The following is a 21072-nucleotide window of genomic DNA, read 5'->3' as shown; positions in this document are numbered from 1 at the left end:
TCCATCTGACTGTCTACTACTACTGCTGCTGAATGGGCTCAAAACAGGAAAGCCGTCATTGCACCTGATTGTGCAAGATTCCTCCTTCTCCTCTGCAGCAGCTAGCTGATTGATTTACTCAGCAGCAGTTCGTCAGGGACACAGGCATGCGGCAGCAAAGAGCGAGGAGACAGCTGGCTGCTGCTGCTTGCCTGTTGGTCGTCTGCCTAGTGGGTGTGTGTCTGTTGACGCGACGTCAACAGACGGGGCGGAGCACATGCAAATTTGGCCTCCTACCCAGCTGAGGCACCCTGCCCGCCCGCCGACGACCTAATCACAAAATCAGTTGGATGGCTACTCGTCCTCCGGTCCCTGTCCAGCACTTCAAGTCCTATTCATACCTGCCGTACAGCCTGGTATCTTTCAGACTGCAACGTCAAAGAAGTGATGTGTGTGTGTTAGATGTGTCCGTGGTGCTGATCTCTTCTCCACCAGTGTTGGTGGCCGAATTCCGGTTTGCGCGCTTTGCTGGGACCCCATTCGGGTTATCGCTTCTCGGCCTTTTGGCTAAGATCAAGTGTAGTATCTGTTCTTATCAGTTTAATATCTGATACGCCCCCTATCTGGGGGCCATATATTAAATGGATTTTTAGAACAGGGAGATGGAAGAAGAGCTTGCTCTGTCCACTCCACGCATTGACCTGGTATTGCAGTACTTCCAGGACCGGTGCACCTTCCTAATCTGTTATCCAAAAAAAGACTATTTCCATTCCTGGCACTTGATTTGGAGTATCAATTGTTTGTGCACCTTTGTATTTAGAAATGCATGCATTTGCTGCTTCAAGGTTTAACCCTTGTGCATAAATACTTTCAAATCCTGCCTCAGTGTATCATTTTGTGACTATTTCTTGACTCCTTGAATTGTACTTTCTGGAATCGAGGCAGTTAATTACTTGACGTGACACTACACTTGATATCAGCATATGCGGCCTAGCCAAAAGACCGGAAGCCTGCCTAAATTAAAGGACTTATCAATCGCTGCGACCTCCCAATAAATATGCAAACGCTATGTGACTTACCTACGATCTTACCACGGAAACATCAACTGGATCAAAGCAATGGAATTTTTGGACCCCCTCCCTCTCGATTTGAAATGGCTTGTTTTTTTTTTTTTTTCTTGATCTCTTATATATTTTTTTTCTTTTCTTTTTGCGCTCTCTTTTCTCTCTCTTTTGTTTTGGGAATTTTTTTTCCTCTTTATTCTCTTTTGTTTTGGGAATTTTTTTTCCTCTTCCATTTTTTTCCAAGCCCAACAATTGATGATCATTGAGAGGGGGATTTAGAAAAAGTATCACTTACCTTCTTCGGACCATCATTTGGGTGGTAACTGCCAATAAAAGAAAACATTGGCCCACCCAGCTCACCTACACATGACTGTCCTGTCTGCCTGTCTGTTCCAAGTGACTGTCTGGCTGTCAGGTTCCGCCGGATTCCGAGTGAGCAGCTTGTGATGTCATAGAGGGCAGATTGTGATGTCACACAAAGGGTCCTGCCACATGAATGCCTGTCCATCTGACTGTCTACTACTACTGCTGCTGAATGGGCTCAAAACAGGAAAGCCGTCATTGCACCTGATTGTGCAAGATTCCTCCTTCTCCTCTGCAGCAGCTAGCTGATTGATTTACTCAGCAGCAGTTCGTCAGGGACACAGGCATGCGGCAGCAAAGAGCGAGGAGACAGCTGGCTGCTGCTGCTTGCCTGTTGGTCGTCTGCCTAGTGGGTGTGTGTCTGTTGACGCGACGTCAACAGACGGGGCGGAGCACATGCAAATTTGGCCTCCTACCCAGCTGAGGCACCCTGCCCGCCCGCCGACGACCTAATCACAAAATCAGTTGGATGGCTACTCGTCCTCCGGTCCCTGTCCAGCACTTCAAGTCCTATTCATACCTGCCGTACAGCCTGGTATCTTTCAGACTGCAACGTCAAAGAAGTGATGTGTGTGTGTTAGATGTGTCCGTGGTGCTGATCTCTTCTCCACCAGTGTTGGTGGCCGAATTCCGGTTTGCGCGCTTTGCTGGGACCCCATTCGGGTTATCGCTTCTCGGCCTTTTGGCTAAGATCAAGTGTAGTATCTGTTCTTATCAGTTTAATATCTGATACGCCCCCTATCTGGGGGCCATATATTAAATGGATTTTTAGAACAGGGAGATGGAAGAAGAGCTTGCTCTGTCCACTCCACGCATTGACCTGGTATTGCAGTACTTCCAGGACCGGTGCACCTTCCTAATCTGTTATCCAAAAAAAGACTATTTCCATTCCTGGCACTTGATTTGGAGTATCAATTGTTTGTGCACCTTTGTATTTAGAAATGCATGCATTTGCTGCTTCAAGGTTTAACCCTTGTGCATAAATACTTTCAAATCCTGCCTCAGTGTATCATTTTGTGACTATTTCTTGACTCCTTGAATTGTACTTTCTGGAATCGAGGCAGTTAATTACTTGACGTGACACTACACTTGATATCAGCATATGCGGCCTAGCCAAAAGACCGGAAGCCTGCCTAAATTAAAGGACTTATCAATCGCTGCGACCTCCCAATAAATATGCAAACGCTATGTGACTTACCTACGATCTTACCACGGAAACATCAACTGGATCAAAGCAATGGAATTTTTGGACCCCCTCCCTCTCGATTTGAAATGGCTTGTTTTTTTTTTTTTTTCTTGATCTCTTATATATTTTTTTTCTTTTCTTTTTGCGCTCTCTTTTCTCTCTCTTTTGTTTTGGGAATTTTTTTTCCTCTTTATTCTCTTTTGTTTTGGGAATTTTTTTTCCTCTTCCATTTTTTTCCAAGCCCAACAATTGATGATCATTGAGAGGGGGATTTAGAAAAAGTATCACTTACCTTCTTCGGACCATCATTTGGGTGGTAACTGCCAATAAAAGAAAACATTGGCCCACCCAGCTCACCTACACATGACTGTCCTGTCTGCCTGTCTGTTCCAAGTGACTGTCTGGCTGTCAGGTTCCGCCGGATTCCGAGTGAGCAGCTTGTGATGTCATAGAGGGCAGATTGTGATGTCACACAAAGGGTCCTGCCACATGAATGCCTGTCCATCTGACTGTCTACTACTACTGCTGCTGAATGGGCTCAAAACAGGAAAGCCGTCATTGCACCTGATTGTGCAAGATTCCTCCTTCTCCTCTGCAGCAGCTAGCTGATTGATTTACTCAGCAGCAGTTCGTCAGGGACACAGGCATGCGGCAGCAAAGAGCGAGGAGACAGCTGGCTGCTGCTGCTTGCCTGTTGGTCGTCTGCCTAGTGGGTGTGTGTCTGTTGACGCGACGTCAACAGACGGGGCGGAGCACATGCAAATTTGGCCTCCTACCCAGCTGAGGCACCCTGCCCGCCCGCCGACGACCTAATCACAAAATCAGTTGGATGGCTACTCGTCCTCCGGTCCCTGTCCAGCACTTCAAGTCCTATTCATACCTGCCGTACAGCCTGGTATCTTTCAGACTGCAACGTCAAAGAAGTGATGTGTGTGTGTTAGATGTGTCCGTGGTGCTGATCTCTTCTCCACCAGTGTTGGTGGCCGAATTCCGGTTTGCGCGCTTTGCTGGGACCCCATTCGGGTTATCGCTTCTCGGCCTTTTGGCTAAGATCAAGTGTAGTATCTGTTCTTATCAGTTTAATATCTGATACGCCCCCTATCTGGGGGCCATATATTAAATGGATTTTTAGAACAGGGAGATGGAAGAAGAGCTTGCTCTGTCCACTCCACGCATTGACCTGGTATTGCAGTACTTCCAGGACCGGTGCACCTTCCTAATCTGTTATCCAAAAAAAGACTATTTCCATTCCTGGCACTTGATTTGGAGTATCAATTGTTTGTGCACCTTTGTATTTAGAAATGCATGCATTTGCTGCTTCAAGGTTTAACCCTTGTGCATAAATACTTTCAAATCCTGCCTCAGTGTATCATTTTGTGACTATTTCTTGACTCCTTGAATTGTACTTTCTGGAATCGAGGCAGTTAATTACTTGACGTGACACTACACTTGATATCAGCATATGCGGCCTAGCCAAAAGACCGGAAGCCTGCCTAAATTAAAGGACTTATCAATCGCTGCGACCTCCCAATAAATATGCAAACGCTATGTGACTTACCTACGATCTTACCACGGAAACATCAACTGGATCAAAGCAATGGAATTTTTGGACCCCCTCCCTCTCGATTTGAAATGGCTTGTTTTTTTTTTTTTTTCTTGATCTCTTATATATTTTTTTTCTTTTCTTTTTGCGCTCTCTTTTCTCTCTCTTTTGTTTTGGGAATTTTTTTTCCTCTTTATTCTCTTTTGTTTTGGGAATTTTTTTTCCTCTTCCATTTTTTTCCAAGCCCAACAATTGATGATCATTGAGAGGGGGATTTAGAAAAAGTATCACTTACCTTCTTCGGACCATCATTTGGGTGGTAACTGCCAATAAAAGAAAACATTGGCCCACCCAGCTCACCTACACATGACTGTCCTGTCTGCCTGTCTGTTCCAAGTGACTGTCTGGCTGTCAGGTTCCGCCGGATTCCGAGTGAGCAGCTTGTGATGTCATAGAGGGCAGATTGTGATGTCACACAAAGGGTCCTGCCACATGAATGCCTGTCCATCTGACTGTCTACTACTACTGCTGCTGAATGGGCTCAAAACAGGAAAGCCGTCATTGCACCTGATTGTGCAAGATTCCTCCTTCTCCTCTGCAGCAGCTAGCTGATTGATTTACTCAGCAGCAGTTCGTCAGGGACACAGGCATGCGGCAGCAAAGAGCGAGGAGACAGCTGGCTGCTGCTGCTTGCCTGTTGGTCGTCTGCCTAGTGGGTGTGTGTCTGTTGACGCGACGTCAACAGACGGGGCGGAGCACATGCAAATTTGGCCTCCTACCCAGCTGAGGCACCCTGCCCGCCCGCCGACGACCTAATCACAAAATCAGTTGGATGGCTACTCGTCCTCCGGTCCCTGTCCAGCACTTCAAGTCCTATTCATACCTGCCGTACAGCCTGGTATCTTTCAGACTGCAACGTCAAAGAAGTGATGTGTGTGTGTTAGATGTGTCCGTGGTGCTGATCTCTTCTCCACCAGTGTTGGTGGCCGAATTCCGGTTTGCGCGCTTTGCTGGGACCCCATTCGGGTTATCGCTTCTCGGCCTTTTGGCTGGCGATCAAGTGTAGTATCTGCTGCCTTGGTCCCAGCTGGAGGCATTCAGGGGTCCTTCCAGTTGGGGGGCTCCAAGGGTAACGAGAAAGGCGAGGCGAGCTCGATTTGGCTGATATGGCGGGTATGCGCAATACTTTTCGACTGCAGGTCGTTTCTGACGTGAGGAGCACAAAGGACTTAAGCTTTATTGTGAAGAAGATCCTGATTGGACTGGCTGAGCTTACTTTGGACGACATCTTTTGTATTCAAGACTTTCCTAATACTGGAGTGTATGATGTTACTCTTTATGATGATCAAATATGCCTGCCTTCTTTTGAGAAGATTCGAGCTAAGAGCATGGAACCGGATATGGAAGGTATTGAGATTGTGCCTTTATTTTTGAATACGGAAAGACCAGTGATTGTGCACTTATACAACCCATATACTCCACTGAATCTGGTAAGAACCTTTTTGTCAAGATATTGCACTGTTGTGAGAGGGGGAGATCCCCAAAAAAATGCATTTGGAGTTTTTAATGGCAAATACAAATTCTGGGTGAAGTTAAGACCCGAGCAAAATGATGTGGGTGGGGTTATGCACCCCCCAGCCAGTTTCAGTGTGGGGGGATACCGTGGTTTTTTGTTTTACCCGGGACAACCTAGGTACTGCAGGAAATGTTACCAATATGGTCATAACAGTGAGAATTGCCCAACGGGGAAATGTTGTCGTAACTGTAAGCAGACTGGCCATGAGGCAGGGAATTGTCCCAAACCGAGGTCATGTGATTTGTGTGGAAAATGTGGTCATTCCGCAAAAGAATGCCCGGGTATGGTGAATGAGGCTCCTTCTGAGAAAAAGGATAAGCAGGCAAATAAGGAAAGTGGAGTGAATGTGGAGGAGGCAAAGCAGAAGGAATCATATACAGAAGAAAGCCAGGATTGTAAAAAAGCAGAGGAATGTCAGCCAGTGCTGTCAGATGAAGATACAATGGAGACAGTGAGTGAATGTAGTTTGCCGGAAGAGGAGGTGAAGAAGATGCCAGAGGTGAAAGTTAAGGTAGTGAATGTCCTTGAAAAAGAGGAAGAGGAGCTTGAAAAGAAAAAGCCTAGGAAAGAGGAAAATATACCTGAGAGTGTGGAGGTTAAAGTGTCAAAAGAGGAAAAGAAAATCAGGAAGCATATCATTCGCATAGAAGGGATTCCAGAAAATTTGGCCTTTTTTTTCTTGAAAAGCGGAGTGCCAAAGTTTCAGGACCGTTTTTTTGATGTGGATGATTATTGGAAAATGGAGTACTTTAAAGAGAGATATGGACATTTGATAGAGGAAGTAGAATTTGTACAAATTGGTTAAATTTTGGTTAGTGTGGTTTTTTTGTATTGTTTAAAATGGCCCCCAGGCTCAGTGTTTGGGGCGGGATCGTTTGGGGAGGTGCACCGAAAAGGAGGTGTGGCTAATGCAAAGTATGCTAGTCTCTATAAGTTTAAAAGTTATTGCAAAATAAAGACCAGTATGATGATTTGGAGGAATGTGCTTGAAGGGCGCATGGTTATGAGTGAGTTCCTTTTGGAACAATGCATGATTTCTCTAACCTGATGGTTTAAAAAAAAAAAAAAAAAAAAAAAATCTGTTCTTATCAGTTTAATATCTGATACGCCCCCTATCTGGGGGCCATATATTAAATGGATTTTTAGAACAGGGAGATGGAAGAAGAGCTTGCTCTGTCCACTCCACGCATTGACCTGGTATTGCAGTACTTCCAGGACCGGTGCACCTTCCTAATCTGTTATCCAAAAAAAGACTATTTCCATTCCTGGCACTTGATTTGGAGTATCAATTGTTTGTGCACCTTTGTATTTAGAAATGCATGCATTTGCTGCTTCAAGGTTTAACCCTTGTGCATAAATACTTTCAAATCCTGCCTCAGTGTATCATTTTGTGACTATTTCTTGACTCCTTGAATTGTACTTTCTGGAATCGAGGCAGTTAATTACTTGACGTGACACTACACTTGATATCAGCATATGCGGCCTAGCCAAAAGACCGGAAGCCTGCCTAAATTAAAGGACTTATCAATCGCTGCGACCTCCCAATAAATATGCAAACGCTATGTGACTTACCTACGATCTTACCACGGAAACATCAACTGGATCAAAGCAATGGAATTTTTGGACCCCCTCCCTCTCGATTTGAAATGGCTTGTTTTTTTTTTTTTTTCTTGATCTCTTATATATTTTTTTTCTTTTCTTTTTGCGCTCTCTTTTCTCTCTCTTTTGTTTTGGGAATTTTTTTTCCTCTTTATTCTCTTTTGTTTTGGGAATTTTTTTTCCTCTTCCATTTTTTTCCAAGCCCAACAATTGATGATCATTGAGAGGGGGATTTAGAAAAAGTATCACTTACCTTCTTCGGACCATCATTTGGGTGGTAACTGCCAATAAAAGAAAACATTGGCCCACCCAGCTCACCTACACATGACTGTCCTGTCTGCCTGTCTGTTCCAAGTGACTGTCTGGCTGTCAGGTTCCGCCGGATTCCGAGTGAGCAGCTTGTGATGTCATAGAGGGCAGATTGTGATGTCACACAAAGGGTCCTGCCACATGAATGCCTGTCCATCTGACTGTCTACTACTACTGCTGCTGAATGGGCTCAAAACAGGAAAGCCGTCATTGCACCTGATTGTGCAAGATTCCTCCTTCTCCTCTGCAGCAGCTAGCTGATTGATTTACTCAGCAGCAGTTCGTCAGGGACACAGGCATGCGGCAGCAAAGAGCGAGGAGACAGCTGGCTGCTGCTGCTTGCCTGTTGGTCGTCTGCCTAGTGGGTGTGTGTCTGTTGACGCGACGTCAACAGACGGGGCGGAGCACATGCAAATTTGGCCTCCTACCCAGCTGAGGCACCCTGCCCGCCCGCCGACGACCTAATCACAAAATCAGTTGGATGGCTACTCGTCCTCCGGTCCCTGTCCAGCACTTCAAGTCCTATTCATACCTGCCGTACAGCCTGGTATCTTTCAGACTGCAACGTCAAAGAAGTGATGTGTGTGTGTTAGATGTGTCCGTGGTGCTGATCTCTTCTCCACCAGTGTTGGTGGCCGAATTCCGGTTTGCGCGCTTTGCTGGGACCCCATTCGGGTTATCGCTTCTCGGCCTTTTGGCTAAGATCAAGTGTAGTATCTGTTCTTATCAGTTTAATATCTGATACGCCCCCTATCTGGGGGCCATATATTAAATGGATTTTTAGAACAGGGAGATGGAAGAAGAGCTTGCTCTGTCCACTCCACGCATTGACCTGGTATTGCAGTACTTCCAGGACCGGTGCACCTTCCTAATCTGTTATCCAAAAAAAGACTATTTCCATTCCTGGCACTTGATTTGGAGTATCAATTGTTTGTGCACCTTTGTATTTAGAAATGCATGCATTTGCTGCTTCAAGGTTTAACCCTTGTGCATAAATACTTTCAAATCCTGCCTCAGTGTATCATTTTGTGACTATTTCTTGACTCCTTGAATTGTACTTTCTGGAATCGAGGCAGTTAATTACTTGACGTGACACTACACTTGATATCAGCATATGCGGCCTAGCCAAAAGACCGGAAGCCTGCCTAAATTAAAGGACTTATCAATCGCTGCGACCTCCCAATAAATATGCAAACGCTATGTGACTTACCTACGATCTTACCACGGAAACATCAACTGGATCAAAGCAATGGAATTTTTGGACCCCCTCCCTCTCGATTTGAAATGGCTTGTTTTTTTTTTTTTTTCTTGATCTCTTATATATTTTTTTTCTTTTCTTTTTGCGCTCTCTTTTCTCTCTCTTTTGTTTTGGGAATTTTTTTTCCTCTTTATTCTCTTTTGTTTTGGGAATTTTTTTTCCTCTTCCATTTTTTTCCAAGCCCAACAATTGATGATCATTGAGAGGGGGATTTAGAAAAAGTATCACTTACCTTCTTCGGACCATCATTTGGGTGGTAACTGCCAATAAAAGAAAACATTGGCCCACCCAGCTCACCTACACATGACTGTCCTGTCTGCCTGTCTGTTCCAAGTGACTGTCTGGCTGTCAGGTTCCGCCGGATTCCGAGTGAGCAGCTTGTGATGTCATAGAGGGCAGATTGTGATGTCACACAAAGGGTCCTGCCACATGAATGCCTGTCCATCTGACTGTCTACTACTACTGCTGCTGAATGGGCTCAAAACAGGAAAGCCGTCATTGCACCTGATTGTGCAAGATTCCTCCTTCTCCTCTGCAGCAGCTAGCTGATTGATTTACTCAGCAGCAGTTCGTCAGGGACACAGGCATGCGGCAGCAAAGAGCGAGGAGACAGCTGGCTGCTGCTGCTTGCCTGTTGGTCGTCTGCCTAGTGGGTGTGTGTCTGTTGACGCGACGTCAACAGACGGGGCGGAGCACATGCAAATTTGGCCTCCTACCCAGCTGAGGCACCCTGCCCGCCCGCCGACGACCTAATCACAAAATCAGTTGGATGGCTACTCGTCCTCCGGTCCCTGTCCAGCACTTCAAGTCCTATTCATACCTGCCGTACAGCCTGGTATCTTTCAGACTGCAACGTCAAAGAAGTGATGTGTGTGTGTTAGATGTGTCCGTGGTGCTGATCTCTTCTCCACCAGTGTTGGTGGCCGAATTCCGGTTTGCGCGCTTTGCTGGGACCCCATTCGGGTTATCGCTTCTCGGCCTTTTGGCTAAGATCAAGTGTAGTATCTGTTCTTATCAGTTTAATATCTGATACGCCCCCTATCTGGGGGCCATATATTAAATGGATTTTTAGAACAGGGAGATGGAAGAAGAGCTTGCTCTGTCCACTCCACGCATTGACCTGGTATTGCAGTACTTCCAGGACCGGTGCACCTTCCTAATCTGTTATCCAAAAAAAGACTATTTCCATTCCTGGCACTTGATTTGGAGTATCAATTGTTTGTGCACCTTTGTATTTAGAAATGCATGCATTTGCTGCTTCAAGGTTTAACCCTTGTGCATAAATACTTTCAAATCCTGCCTCAGTGTATCATTTTGTGACTATTTCTTGACTCCTTGAATTGTACTTTCTGGAATCGAGGCAGTTAATTACTTGACGTGACACTACACTTGATATCAGCATATGCGGCCTAGCCAAAAGACCGGAAGCCTGCCTAAATTAAAGGACTTATCAATCGCTGCGACCTCCCAATAAATATGCAAACGCTATGTGACTTACCTACGATCTTACCACGGAAACATCAACTGGATCAAAGCAATGGAATTTTTGGACCCCCTCCCTCTCGATTTGAAATGGCTTGTTTTTTTTTTTTTTTCTTGATCTCTTATATATTTTTTTTCTTTTCTTTTTGCGCTCTCTTTTCTCTCTCTTTTGTTTTGGGAATTTTTTTTCCTCTTTATTCTCTTTTGTTTTGGGAATTTTTTTTCCTCTTCCATTTTTTTCCAAGCCCAACAATTGATGATCATTGAGAGGGGGATTTAGAAAAAGTATCACTTACCTTCTTCGGACCATCATTTGGGTGGTAACTGCCAATAAAAGAAAACATTGGCCCACCCAGCTCACCTACACATGACTGTCCTGTCTGCCTGTCTGTTCCAAGTGACTGTCTGGCTGTCAGGTTCCGCCGGATTCCGAGTGAGCAGCTTGTGATGTCATAGAGGGCAGATTGTGATGTCACACAAAGGGTCCTGCCACATGAATGCCTGTCCATCTGACTGTCTACTACTACTGCTGCTGAATGGGCTCAAAACAGGAAAGCCGTCATTGCACCTGATTGTGCAAGATTCCTCCTTCTCCTCTGCAGCAGCTAGCTGATTGATTTACTCAGCAGCAGTTCGTCAGGGACACAGGCATGCGGCAGCAAAGAGCGAGGAGACAGCTGGCTGCTGCTGCTTGCCTGTTGGTCGTCTGCCTAGTGGGTGTGTGTCTGTTGACGCGACGTCAACAGACGGGGCGGAGCACATGCAAATTTGGCCTCCTACCCAGCTGAGGCACCCTGCCCGCCCGCCGACGACCTAATCACAAAATCAGTTGGATGGCTACTCGTCCTCCGGTCCCTGTCCAGCACTTCAAGTCCTATTCATACCTGCCGTACAGCCTGGTATCTTTCAGACTGCAACGTCAAAGAAGTGATGTGTGTGTGTTAGATGTGTCCGTGGTGCTGATCTCTTCTCCACCAGTGTTGGTGGCCGAATTCCGGTTTGCGCGCTTTGCTGGGACCCCATTCGGGTTATCGCTTCTCGGCCTTTTGGCTAAGATCAAGTGTAGTATCTGTTCTTATCAGTTTAATATCTGATACGCCCCCTATCTGGGGGCCATATATTAAATGGATTTTTAGAACAGGGAGATGGAAGAAGAGCTTGCTCTGTCCACTCCACGCATTGACCTGGTATTGCAGTACTTCCAGGACCGGTGCACCTTCCTAATCTGTTATCCAAAAAAAGACTATTTCCATTCCTGGCACTTGATTTGGAGTATCAATTGTTTGTGCACCTTTGTATTTAGAAATGCATGCATTTGCTGCTTCAAGGTTTAACCCTTGTGCATAAATACTTTCAAATCCTGCCTCAGTGTATCATTTTGTGACTATTTCTTGACTCCTTGAATTGTACTTTCTGGAATCGAGGCAGTTAATTACTTGACGTGACACTACACTTGATATCAGCATATGCGGCCTAGCCAAAAGACCGGAAGCCTGCCTAAATTAAAGGACTTATCAATCGCTGCGACCTCCCAATAAATATGCAAACGCTATGTGACTTACCTACGATCTTACCACGGAAACATCAACTGGATCAAAGCAATGGAATTTTTGGACCCCCTCCCTCTCGATTTGAAATGGCTTGTTTTTTTTTTTTTTTCTTGATCTCTTATATATTTTTTTTCTTTTCTTTTTGCGCTCTCTTTTCTCTCTCTTTTGTTTTGGGAATTTTTTTTCCTCTTTATTCTCTTTTGTTTTGGGAATTTTTTTTCCTCTTCCATTTTTTTCCAAGCCCAACAATTGATGATCATTGAGAGGGGGATTTAGAAAAAGTATCACTTACCTTCTTCGGACCATCATTTGGGTGGTAACTGCCAATAAAAGAAAACATTGGCCCACCCAGCTCACCTACACATGACTGTCCTGTCTGCCTGTCTGTTCCAAGTGACTGTCTGGCTGTCAGGTTCCGCCGGATTCCGAGTGAGCAGCTTGTGATGTCATAGAGGGCAGATTGTGATGTCACACAAAGGGTCCTGCCACATGAATGCCTGTCCATCTGACTGTCTACTACTACTGCTGCTGAATGGGCTCAAAACAGGAAAGCCGTCATTGCACCTGATTGTGCAAGATTCCTCCTTCTCCTCTGCAGCAGCTAGCTGATTGATTTACTCAGCAGCAGTTCGTCAGGGACACAGGCATGCGGCAGCAAAGAGCGAGGAGACAGCTGGCTGCTGCTGCTTGCCTGTTGGTCGTCTGCCTAGTGGGTGTGTGTCTGTTGACGCGACGTCAACAGACGGGGCGGAGCACATGCAAATTTGGCCTCCTACCCAGCTGAGGCACCCTGCCCGCCCGCCGACGACCTAATCACAAAATCAGTTGGATGGCTACTCGTCCTCCGGTCCCTGTCCAGCACTTCAAGTCCTATTCATACCTGCCGTACAGCCTGGTATCTTTCAGACTGCAACGTCAAAGAAGTGATGTGTGTGTGTTAGATGTGTCCGTGGTGCTGATCTCTTCTCCACCAGTGTTGGTGGCCGAATTCCGGTTTGCGCGCTTTGCTGGGACCCCATTCGGGTTATCGCTTCTCGGCCTTTTGGCTAAGATCAAGTGTAGTATCTGTTCTTATCAGTTTAATATCTGATACGCCCCCTATCTGGGGGCCATATATTAAATGGATTTTTAGAACAGGGAGATGGAAGAAGAGCTTGCTCTGTCCACTCCACGCATTGACCTGGTATTGCAGTACTTCCAGGACCGGTGCACCTTCCTAATCTGTTATCCAAAAAAAGACTATTTCCATTCCTGGCACTTGATTTGGAGTATCAATTGTTTGTGCACCTTTGTATTTAGAAATGCATGCATTTGCTGCTTCAAGGTTTAACCCTTGTGCATAAATACTTTCAAATCCTGCCTCAGTGTATCATTTTGTGACTATTTCTTGACTCCTTGAATTGTACTTTCTGGAATCGAGGCAGTTAATTACTTGACGTGACACTACACTTGATATCAGCATATGCGGCCTAGCCAAAAGACCGGAAGCCTGCCTAAATTAAAGGACTTATCAATCGCTGCGACCTCCCAATAAATATGCAAACGCTATGTGACTTACCTACGATCTTACCACGGAAACATCAACTGGATCAAAGCAATGGAATTTTTGGACCCCCTCCCTCTCGATTTGAAATGGCTTGTTTTTTTTTTTTTTTCTTGATCTCTTATATATTTTTTTTCTTTTCTTTTTGCGCTCTCTTTTCTCTCTCTTTTGTTTTGGGAATTTTTTTTCCTCTTTATTCTCTTTTGTTTTGGGAATTTTTTTTCCTCTTCCATTTTTTTCCAAGCCCAACAATTGATGATCATTGAGAGGGGGATTTAGAAAAAGTATCACTTACCTTCTTCGGACCATCATTTGGGTGGTAACTGCCAATAAAAGAAAACATTGGCCCACCCAGCTCACCTACACATGACTGTCCTGTCTGCCTGTCTGTTCCAAGTGACTGTCTGGCTGTCAGGTTCCGCCGGATTCCGAGTGAGCAGCTTGTGATGTCATAGAGGGCAGATTGTGATGTCACACAAAGGGTCCTGCCACATGAATGCCTGTCCATCTGACTGTCTACTACTACTGCTGCTGAATGGGCTCAAAACAGGAAAGCCGTCATTGCACCTGATTGTGCAAGATTCCTCCTTCTCCTCTGCAGCAGCTAGCTGATTGATTTACTCAGCAGCAGTTCGTCAGGGACACAGGCATGCGGCAGCAAAGAGCGAGGAGACAGCTGGCTGCTGCTGCTTGCCTGTTGGTCGTCTGCCTAGTGGGTGTGTGTCTGTTGACGCGACGTCAACAGACGGGGCGGAGCACATGCAAATTTGGCCTCCTACCCAGCTGAGGCACCCTGCCCGCCCGCCGACGACCTAATCACAAAATCAGTTGGATGGCTACTCGTCCTCCGGTCCCTGTCCAGCACTTCAAGTCCTATTCATACCTGCCGTACAGCCTGGTATCTTTCAGACTGCAACGTCAAAGAAGTGATGTGTGTGTGTTAGATGTGTCCGTGGTGCTGATCTCTTCTCCACCAGTGTTGGTGGCCGAATTCCGGTTTGCGCGCTTTGCTGGGACCCCATTCGGGTTATCGCTTCTCGGCCTTTTGGCTAAGATCAAGTGTAGTATCTGTTCTTATCAGTTTAATATCTGATACGCCCCCTATCTGGGGGCCATATATTAAATGGATTTTTAGAACAGGGAGATGGAAGAAGAGCTTGCTCTGTCCACTCCACGCATTGACCTGGTATTGCAGTACTTCCAGGACCGGTGCACCTTCCTAATCTGTTATCCAAAAAAAGACTATTTCCATTCCTGGCACTTGATTTGGAGTATCAATTGTTTGTGCACCTTTGTATTTAGAAATGCATGCATTTGCTGCTTCAAGGTTTAACCCTTGTGCATAAATACTTTCAAATCCTGCCTCAGTGTATCATTTTGTGACTATTTCTTGACTCCTTGAATTGTACTTTCTGGAATCGAGGCAGTTAATTACTTGACGTGACACTACACTTGATATCAGCATATGCGGCCTAGCCAAAAGACCGGAAGCCTGCCTAAATTAAAGGACTTATCAATCGCTGCGACCTCCCAATAAATATGCAAACGCTATGTGACTTACCTACGATCTTACCACGGAAACATCAACTGGATCAAAGCAATGGAATTTTTGGACCCCCTCCCTCTCGATTTGAAATGGCTTGTTTTTTTTTTTTTTTCTTGATCTCTTATATATTTTTTTTCTTTTCTTTTTGCGCTCTCTTTTCTCTCTCTTTTGTTTTGGGAATTTTTTTTCCTCTTTATTCTCTTTTGTTTTGGGAATTTTTTTTCCTCTTCCATTTTTTTCCAAGCCCAACAATTGATGATCATTGAGAGGGGGATTTAGAAAAAGTATCACTTACCTTCTTCGGACCATCATTTGGGTGGTAACTGCCAATAAAAGAAAACATTGGCCCACCCAGCTCACCTACACATGACTGTCCTGTCTGCCTGTCTGTTCCAAGTGACTGTCTGGCTGTCAGGTTCCGCCGGATTCCGAGTGAGCAGCTTGTGATGTCATAGAGGGCAGATTGTGATGTCACACAAAGGGTCCTGCCACATGAATGCCTGTCCATCTGACTGTCTACTACTACTGCTGCTGAATGGGCTCAAAACAGGAAAGCCGTCATTGCACCTGATTGTGCAAGATTCCTCCTTCTCCTCTGCAGCAGCTAGCTGATTGATTTACTCAGCAGCAGTTCGTCAGGGACACAGGCATGCGGCAGCAAAGAGCGAGGAGACAGCTGGCTGCTGCTGCTTGCCTGTTGGTCGTCTGCCTAGTGGGTGTGTGTCTGTTGACGCGACGTCAACAGACGGGGCGGAGCACATGCAAATTTGGCCTCCTACCCAGCTGAGGCACCCTGCCCGCCCGCCGACGACCTAATCACAAAATCAGTTGGATGGCTACTCGTCCTCCGGTCCCTGTCCAGCACTTCAAGTCCTATTCATACCTGCCGTACAGCCTGGTATCTTTCAGACTGCAACGTCAAAGAAGTGATGTGTGTGTGTTAGATGTGTCCGTGGTGCTGATCTCTTCTCCACCAGTGTTGGTGGCCGAATTCCGGTTTGCGCGCTTTGCTGGGACCCCATTCGGGTTATCGCTTCTCGGCCTTTTGGCTAAGATCAAGTGTAGTATCTGTTCTTATCAGTTTAATATCTGATACGCCCCCTATCTGGGGGCCATATATTAAATGGATTTTTAGAACAGGGAGATGGAAGAAGAGCTTGCTCTGTCCACTCCACGCATTGACCTGGTATTGCAGTACTTCCAGGACCGGTGCACCTTCCTAATCTGTTATCCAAAAAAAGACTATTTCCATTCCTGGCACTTGATTTGGAGTATCAATTGTTTGTGCACCTTTGTATTTAGAAATGCATGCATTTGCTGCTTCAAGGTTTAACCCTTGTGCATAAATACTTTCAAATCCTGCCTCAGTGTATCATTTTGTGACTATTTCTTGACTCCTTGAATTGTACTTTCTGGAATCGAGGCAGTTAATTACTTGACGTGACACTACACTTGATATCAGCATATGCGGCCTAGCCAAAAGACCGGAAGCCTGCCTAAATTAAAGGACTTATCAATCGCTGCGACCTCCCAATAAATATGCAAACGCTATGTGACTTACCTACGATCTTACCACGGAAACATCAACTGGATCAAAGCAATGGAATTTTTGGACCCCCTCCCTCTCGATTTGAAATGGCTTGTTTTTTTTTTTTTTTCTTGATCTCTTATATATTTTTTTTCTTTTCTTTTTGCGCTCTCTTTTCTCTCTCTTTTGTTTTGGGAATTTTTTTTCCTCTTTATTCTCTTTTGTTTTGGGAATTTTTTTTCCTCTTCCATTTTTTTCCAAGCCCAACAATTGATGATCATTGAGAGGGGGATTTAGAAAAAGTATCACTTACCTTCTTCGGACCATCATTTGGGTGGTAACTGCCAATAAAAGAAAACATTGGCCCACCCAGCTCACCTACACATGACTGTCCTGTCTGCCTGTCTGTTCCAAGTGACTGTCTGGCTGTCAGGTTCCGCCGGATTCCGAGTGAGCAGCTTGTGATGTCATAGAGGGCAGATTGTGATGTCACACAAAGGGTCCTGCCACATGAATGCCTGTCCATCTGACTGTCTACTACTACTGCTGCTGAATGGGCTCAAAACAGGAAAGCCGTCATTGCACCTGATTGTGCAAGATTCCTCCTTCTCCTCTGCAGCAGCTAGCTGATTGATTTACTCAGCAGCAGTTCGTCAGGGACACAGGCATGCGGCAGCAAAGAGCGAGGAGACAGCTGGCTGCTGCTGCTTGCCTGTTGGTCGTCTGCCTAGTGGGTGTGTGTCTGTTGACGCGACGTCAACAGACGGGGCGGAGCACATGCAAATTTGGCCTCCTACCCAGCTGAGGCACCCTGCCCGCCCGCCGACGACCTAATCACAAAATCAGTTGGATGGCTACTCGTCCTCCGGTCCCTGTCCAGCACTTCAAGTCCTATTCATACCTGCCGTACAGCCTGGTATCTTTCAGACTGCAACGTCAAAGAAGTGATGTGTGTGTGTTAGATGTGTCCGTGGTGCTGATCTCTTCTCCACCAGTGTTGGTGGCCGAATTCCGGTTTGCGCGCTTTGCTGGGACCCCATTCGGGTTATCGCTTCTCGGCCTTTTGGCTAAGATCAAGTGTAGTATCTGTTCTTATCAGTTTAATATCTGATACGCCCCCTATCTGGGGGCCATATATTAAATGGATTTTTAGAACAGGGAGATGGAAGAAGAGCTTGCTCTGTCCACTCCACGCATTGACCTGGTATTGCAGTACTTCCAGGACCGGTGCACCTTCCTAATCTGTTATCCAAAAAAAGACTATTTCCATTCCTGGCACTTGATTTGGAGTATCAATTGTTTGTGCACCTTTGTATTTAGAAATGCATGCATTTGCTGCTTCAAGGTTTAACCCTTGTGCATAAATACTTTCAAATCCTGCCTCAGTGTATCATTTTGTGACTATTTCTTGACTCCTTGAATTGTACTTTCTGGAATCGAGGCAGTTAATTACTTGACGTGACACTACACTTGATATCAGCATATGCGGCCTAGCCAAAAGACCGGAAGCCTGCCTAAATTAAAGGACTTATCAATCGCTGCGACCTCCCAATAAATATGCAAACGCTATGTGACTTACCTACGATCTTACCACGGAAACATCAACTGGATCAAAGCAATGGAATTTTTGGACCCCCTCCCTCTCGATTTGAAATGGCTTGTTTTTTTTTTTTTTTCTTGATCTCTTATATATTTTTTTTCTTTTCTTTTTGCGCTCTCTTTTCTCTCTCTTTTGTTTTGGGAATTTTTTTTCCTCTTTATTCTCTTTTGTTTTGGGAATTTTTTTTCCTCTTCCATTTTTTTCCAAGCCCAACAATTGATGATCATTGAGAGGGGGATTTAGAAAAAGTATCACTTACCTTCTTCGGACCATCATTTGGGTGGTAACTGCCAATAAAAGAAAACATTGGCCCACCCAGCTCACCTACACATGACTGTCCTGTCTGCCTGTCTGTTCCAAGTGACTGTCTGGCTGTCAGGTTCCGCCGGATTCCGAGTGAGCAGCTTGTGATGTCATAGAGGGCAGATTGTGATGTCACACAAAGGGTCCTGCCACATGAATGCCTGTCCATCTGACTGTCTACTACTACTGCTGCTGAATGGGCTCAAAACAGGAAAGCCGTCATTGCACCTGATTGTGCAAGATTCCTCCTTCTCCTCTGCAGCAGCTAGCTGATTGATTTACTCAGCAGCAGTTCGTCAGGGACACAGGCATGCGGCAGCAAAGAGCGAGGAGACAGCTGGCTGCTGCTGCTTGCCTGTTGGTCGTCTGCCTAGTGGGTGTGTGTCTGTTGACGCGACGTCAACAGACGGGGCGGAGCACATGCAAATTTGGCCTCCTACCCAGCTGAGGCACCCTGCCCGCCCGCCGACGACCTAATCACAAAATCAGTTGGATGGCTACTCGTCCTCCGGTCCCTGTCCAGCACTTCAAGTCCTATTCATACCTGCCGTACAGCCTGGTATCTTTCAGACTGCAACGTCAAAGAAGTGATGTGTGTGTGTTAGATGTGTCCGTGGTGCTGATCTCTTCTCCACCAGTGTTGGTGGCCGAATTCCGGTTTGCGCGCTTTGCTGGGACCCCATTCGGGTTATCGCTTCTCGGCCTTTTGGCTAAGATCAAGTGTAGTATCTGTTCTTATCAGTTTAATATCTGATACGCCCCCTATCTGGGGGCCATATATTAAATGGATTTTTAGAACAGGGAGATGGAAGAAGAGCTTGCTCTGTCCACTCCACGCATTGACCTGGTATTGCAGTACTTCCAGGACCGGTGCACCTTCCTAATCTGTTATCCAAAAAAAGACTATTTCCATTCCTGGCACTTGATTTGGAGTATCAATTGTTTGTGCACCTTTGTATTTAGAAATGCATGCATTTGCTGCTTCAAGGTTTAACCCTTGTGCATAAATACTTTCAAATCCTGCCTCAGTGTATCATTTTGTGACTATTTCTTGACTCCTTGAATTGTACTTTCTGGAATCGAGGCAGTTAATTACTTGACGTGACACTACACTTGATATCAGCATATGCGGCCTAGCCAAAAGACCGGAAGCCTGCCTAAATTAAAGGACTTATCAATCGCTGCGACCTCCCAATAAATATGCAAACGCTATGTGACTTACCTACGATCTTACCACGGAAACATCAACTGGATCAAAGCAATGGAATTTTTGGACCCCCTCCCTCTCGATTTGAAATGGCTTGTTTTTTTTTTTTTTTCTTGATCTCTTATATATTTTTTTTCTTTTCTTTTTGCGCTCTCTTTTCTCTCTCTTTTGTTTTGGGAATTTTTTTTCCTCTTTATTCTCTTTTGTTTTGGGAATTTTTTTTCCTCTTCCATTTTTTTCCAAGCCCAACAATTGATGATCATTGAGAGGGGGATTTAGAAAAAGTATCACTTACCTTCTTCGGACCATCATTTGGGTGGTAACTGCCAATAAAAGAAAACATTGGCCCACCCAGCTCACCTACACATGACTGTCCTGTCTGCCTGTCTGTTCCAAGTGACTGTCTGGCTGTCAGGTTCCGCCGGATTCCGAGTGAGCAGCTTGTGATGTCATAGAGGGCAGATTGTGATGTCACACAAAGGGTCCTGCCACATGAATGCCTGTCCATCTGACTGTCTACTACTACTGCTGCTGAATGGGCTCAAAACAGGAAAGCCGTCATTGCACCTGATTGTGCAAGATTCCTCCTTCTCCTCTGCAGCAGCTAGCTGATTGATTTACTCAGCAGCAGTTCGTCAGGGACACAGGCATGCGGCAGCAAAGAGCGAGGAGACAGCTGGCTGCTGCTGCTTGCCTGTTGGTCGTCTGCCTAGTGGGTGTGTGTCTGTTGACGCGACGTCAACAGACGGGGCGGAGCACATGCAAATTTGGCCTCCTACCCAGCTGAGGCACCCTGCCCGCCCGCCGACGACCTAATCACAAAATCAGTTGGATGGCTACTCGTCCTCCGGTCCCTGTCCAGCACTTCAAGTCCTATTCATACCTGCCGTACAGCCTGGTATCTTTCAGACTGCAACGTCAAAGAAGTGATGTGTGTGTGTTAGATGTGTCCGTGGTGCTGATCTCTTCTCCACCAGTGTTGGTGGCCGAATTCCGGTTTGCGCGCTTTGCTGGGACCCCATTCGGGTTATCGCTTCTCGGCCTTTTGGCTAAGATCAAGTGTAGTATCTGTTCTTATCAGTTTACTCTGAGAGGCAGCTCTGCTCCTTGTTTCTTGGACCGACAACGGTCCTTCTCAGGGCTACCGCTGCTGGCCGAGAGAGCGAAAGAGCGAAGACGTCGAGACTGCGAGGAGGAGAAGACATCGCTGAAGAGGGAGAAGCCGGCGAAGAAGACTGAGGGTCAGACTTGTCTGCTCTGCCCTCCGAAGCGACTGCCGACCCCTCCGCCTCTCGACGCCGAGGAAGAAGCTCCGCCCCCGACTGCGAGGAGAAGAGGATTTCGCCTGAGGAGGGAGATCAACGCACCCTAGCCACCTGGGAGAGGCAGACTTGTTTGCTCTGCCCTCTCGAAGCCTTGCAGCACTCCCGAGCTGC

General features: G+C 46.0%; 11 non-coding genes and 2 pseudogenes across 11 annotated transcripts; all 13 read left to right on the top strand.

The window, feature by feature from the left end:
* Positions 1 to 526: 526 nt before the first annotated feature.
* On the top strand, positions 527 to 717 carry LOC146055930 (U2 spliceosomal RNA). The gene has a single exon (XR_014469002.1). It is a non-coding gene; the product is annotated as a U2 spliceosomal RNA (small nuclear RNA).
* Positions 718 to 2072: 1355 nt separating this feature from the next.
* LOC146055929 (U2 spliceosomal RNA) lies at positions 2073 to 2263 on the top strand. The gene has a single exon (XR_014469001.1). It is a non-coding gene; the product is annotated as a U2 spliceosomal RNA (small nuclear RNA).
* A 1355-nt stretch (positions 2264 to 3618) lies between these two features.
* Positions 3619 to 3809, top strand: LOC146055928 (U2 spliceosomal RNA). Its single transcript, XR_014469000.1, has one exon. It is a non-coding gene; the product is annotated as a U2 spliceosomal RNA (small nuclear RNA).
* Positions 3810 to 6741: 2932 nt separating this feature from the next.
* Positions 6742 to 6942, top strand: LOC146055935 (U2 spliceosomal RNA; annotated as a pseudogene).
* A 1355-nt stretch (positions 6943 to 8297) lies between these two features.
* Positions 8298 to 8488, top strand: LOC146055927 (U2 spliceosomal RNA). The gene has a single exon (XR_014468999.1). It is a non-coding gene; the product is annotated as a U2 spliceosomal RNA (small nuclear RNA).
* Positions 8489 to 9843: 1355 nt separating this feature from the next.
* On the top strand, positions 9844 to 10034 carry LOC146055926 (U2 spliceosomal RNA). Its single transcript, XR_014468998.1, has one exon. It is a non-coding gene; the product is annotated as a U2 spliceosomal RNA (small nuclear RNA).
* Positions 10035 to 11389: 1355 nt separating this feature from the next.
* On the top strand, positions 11390 to 11580 carry LOC146055924 (U2 spliceosomal RNA). The gene has a single exon (XR_014468996.1). It is a non-coding gene; the product is annotated as a U2 spliceosomal RNA (small nuclear RNA).
* A 1355-nt stretch (positions 11581 to 12935) lies between these two features.
* On the top strand, positions 12936 to 13126 carry LOC146055923 (U2 spliceosomal RNA). Its single transcript, XR_014468995.1, has one exon. It is a non-coding gene; the product is annotated as a U2 spliceosomal RNA (small nuclear RNA).
* A 1355-nt stretch (positions 13127 to 14481) lies between these two features.
* Positions 14482 to 14672, top strand: LOC146055922 (U2 spliceosomal RNA). Its single transcript, XR_014468994.1, has one exon. It is a non-coding gene; the product is annotated as a U2 spliceosomal RNA (small nuclear RNA).
* Positions 14673 to 16027: 1355 nt separating this feature from the next.
* On the top strand, positions 16028 to 16218 carry LOC146055921 (U2 spliceosomal RNA). Its single transcript, XR_014468993.1, has one exon. It is a non-coding gene; the product is annotated as a U2 spliceosomal RNA (small nuclear RNA).
* Positions 16219 to 17573: 1355 nt separating this feature from the next.
* On the top strand, positions 17574 to 17764 carry LOC146055919 (U2 spliceosomal RNA). The gene has a single exon (XR_014468992.1). It is a non-coding gene; the product is annotated as a U2 spliceosomal RNA (small nuclear RNA).
* A 1355-nt stretch (positions 17765 to 19119) lies between these two features.
* Positions 19120 to 19310, top strand: LOC146055918 (U2 spliceosomal RNA). The gene has a single exon (XR_014468991.1). It is a non-coding gene; the product is annotated as a U2 spliceosomal RNA (small nuclear RNA).
* A 1355-nt stretch (positions 19311 to 20665) lies between these two features.
* On the top strand, positions 20666 to 20772 carry LOC146055936 (U2 spliceosomal RNA; annotated as a pseudogene).
* The last annotated feature ends 300 nt before the right edge of the window (positions 20773 to 21072 follow it).

Source organism: Crinia signifera, unplaced genomic scaffold, assembly GCF_055691185.1.
Source record: "Crinia signifera unplaced genomic scaffold, ASM5569118v1 HAP2_SCAFFOLD_638, whole genome shotgun sequence".
Lineage (NCBI taxonomy): Eukaryota > Metazoa > Chordata > Amphibia > Anura > Myobatrachidae > Crinia > Crinia signifera.
Note: the sequence above shows the minus strand (reverse complement) of the source record. Positions and strands in the feature narration are given on the sequence as shown.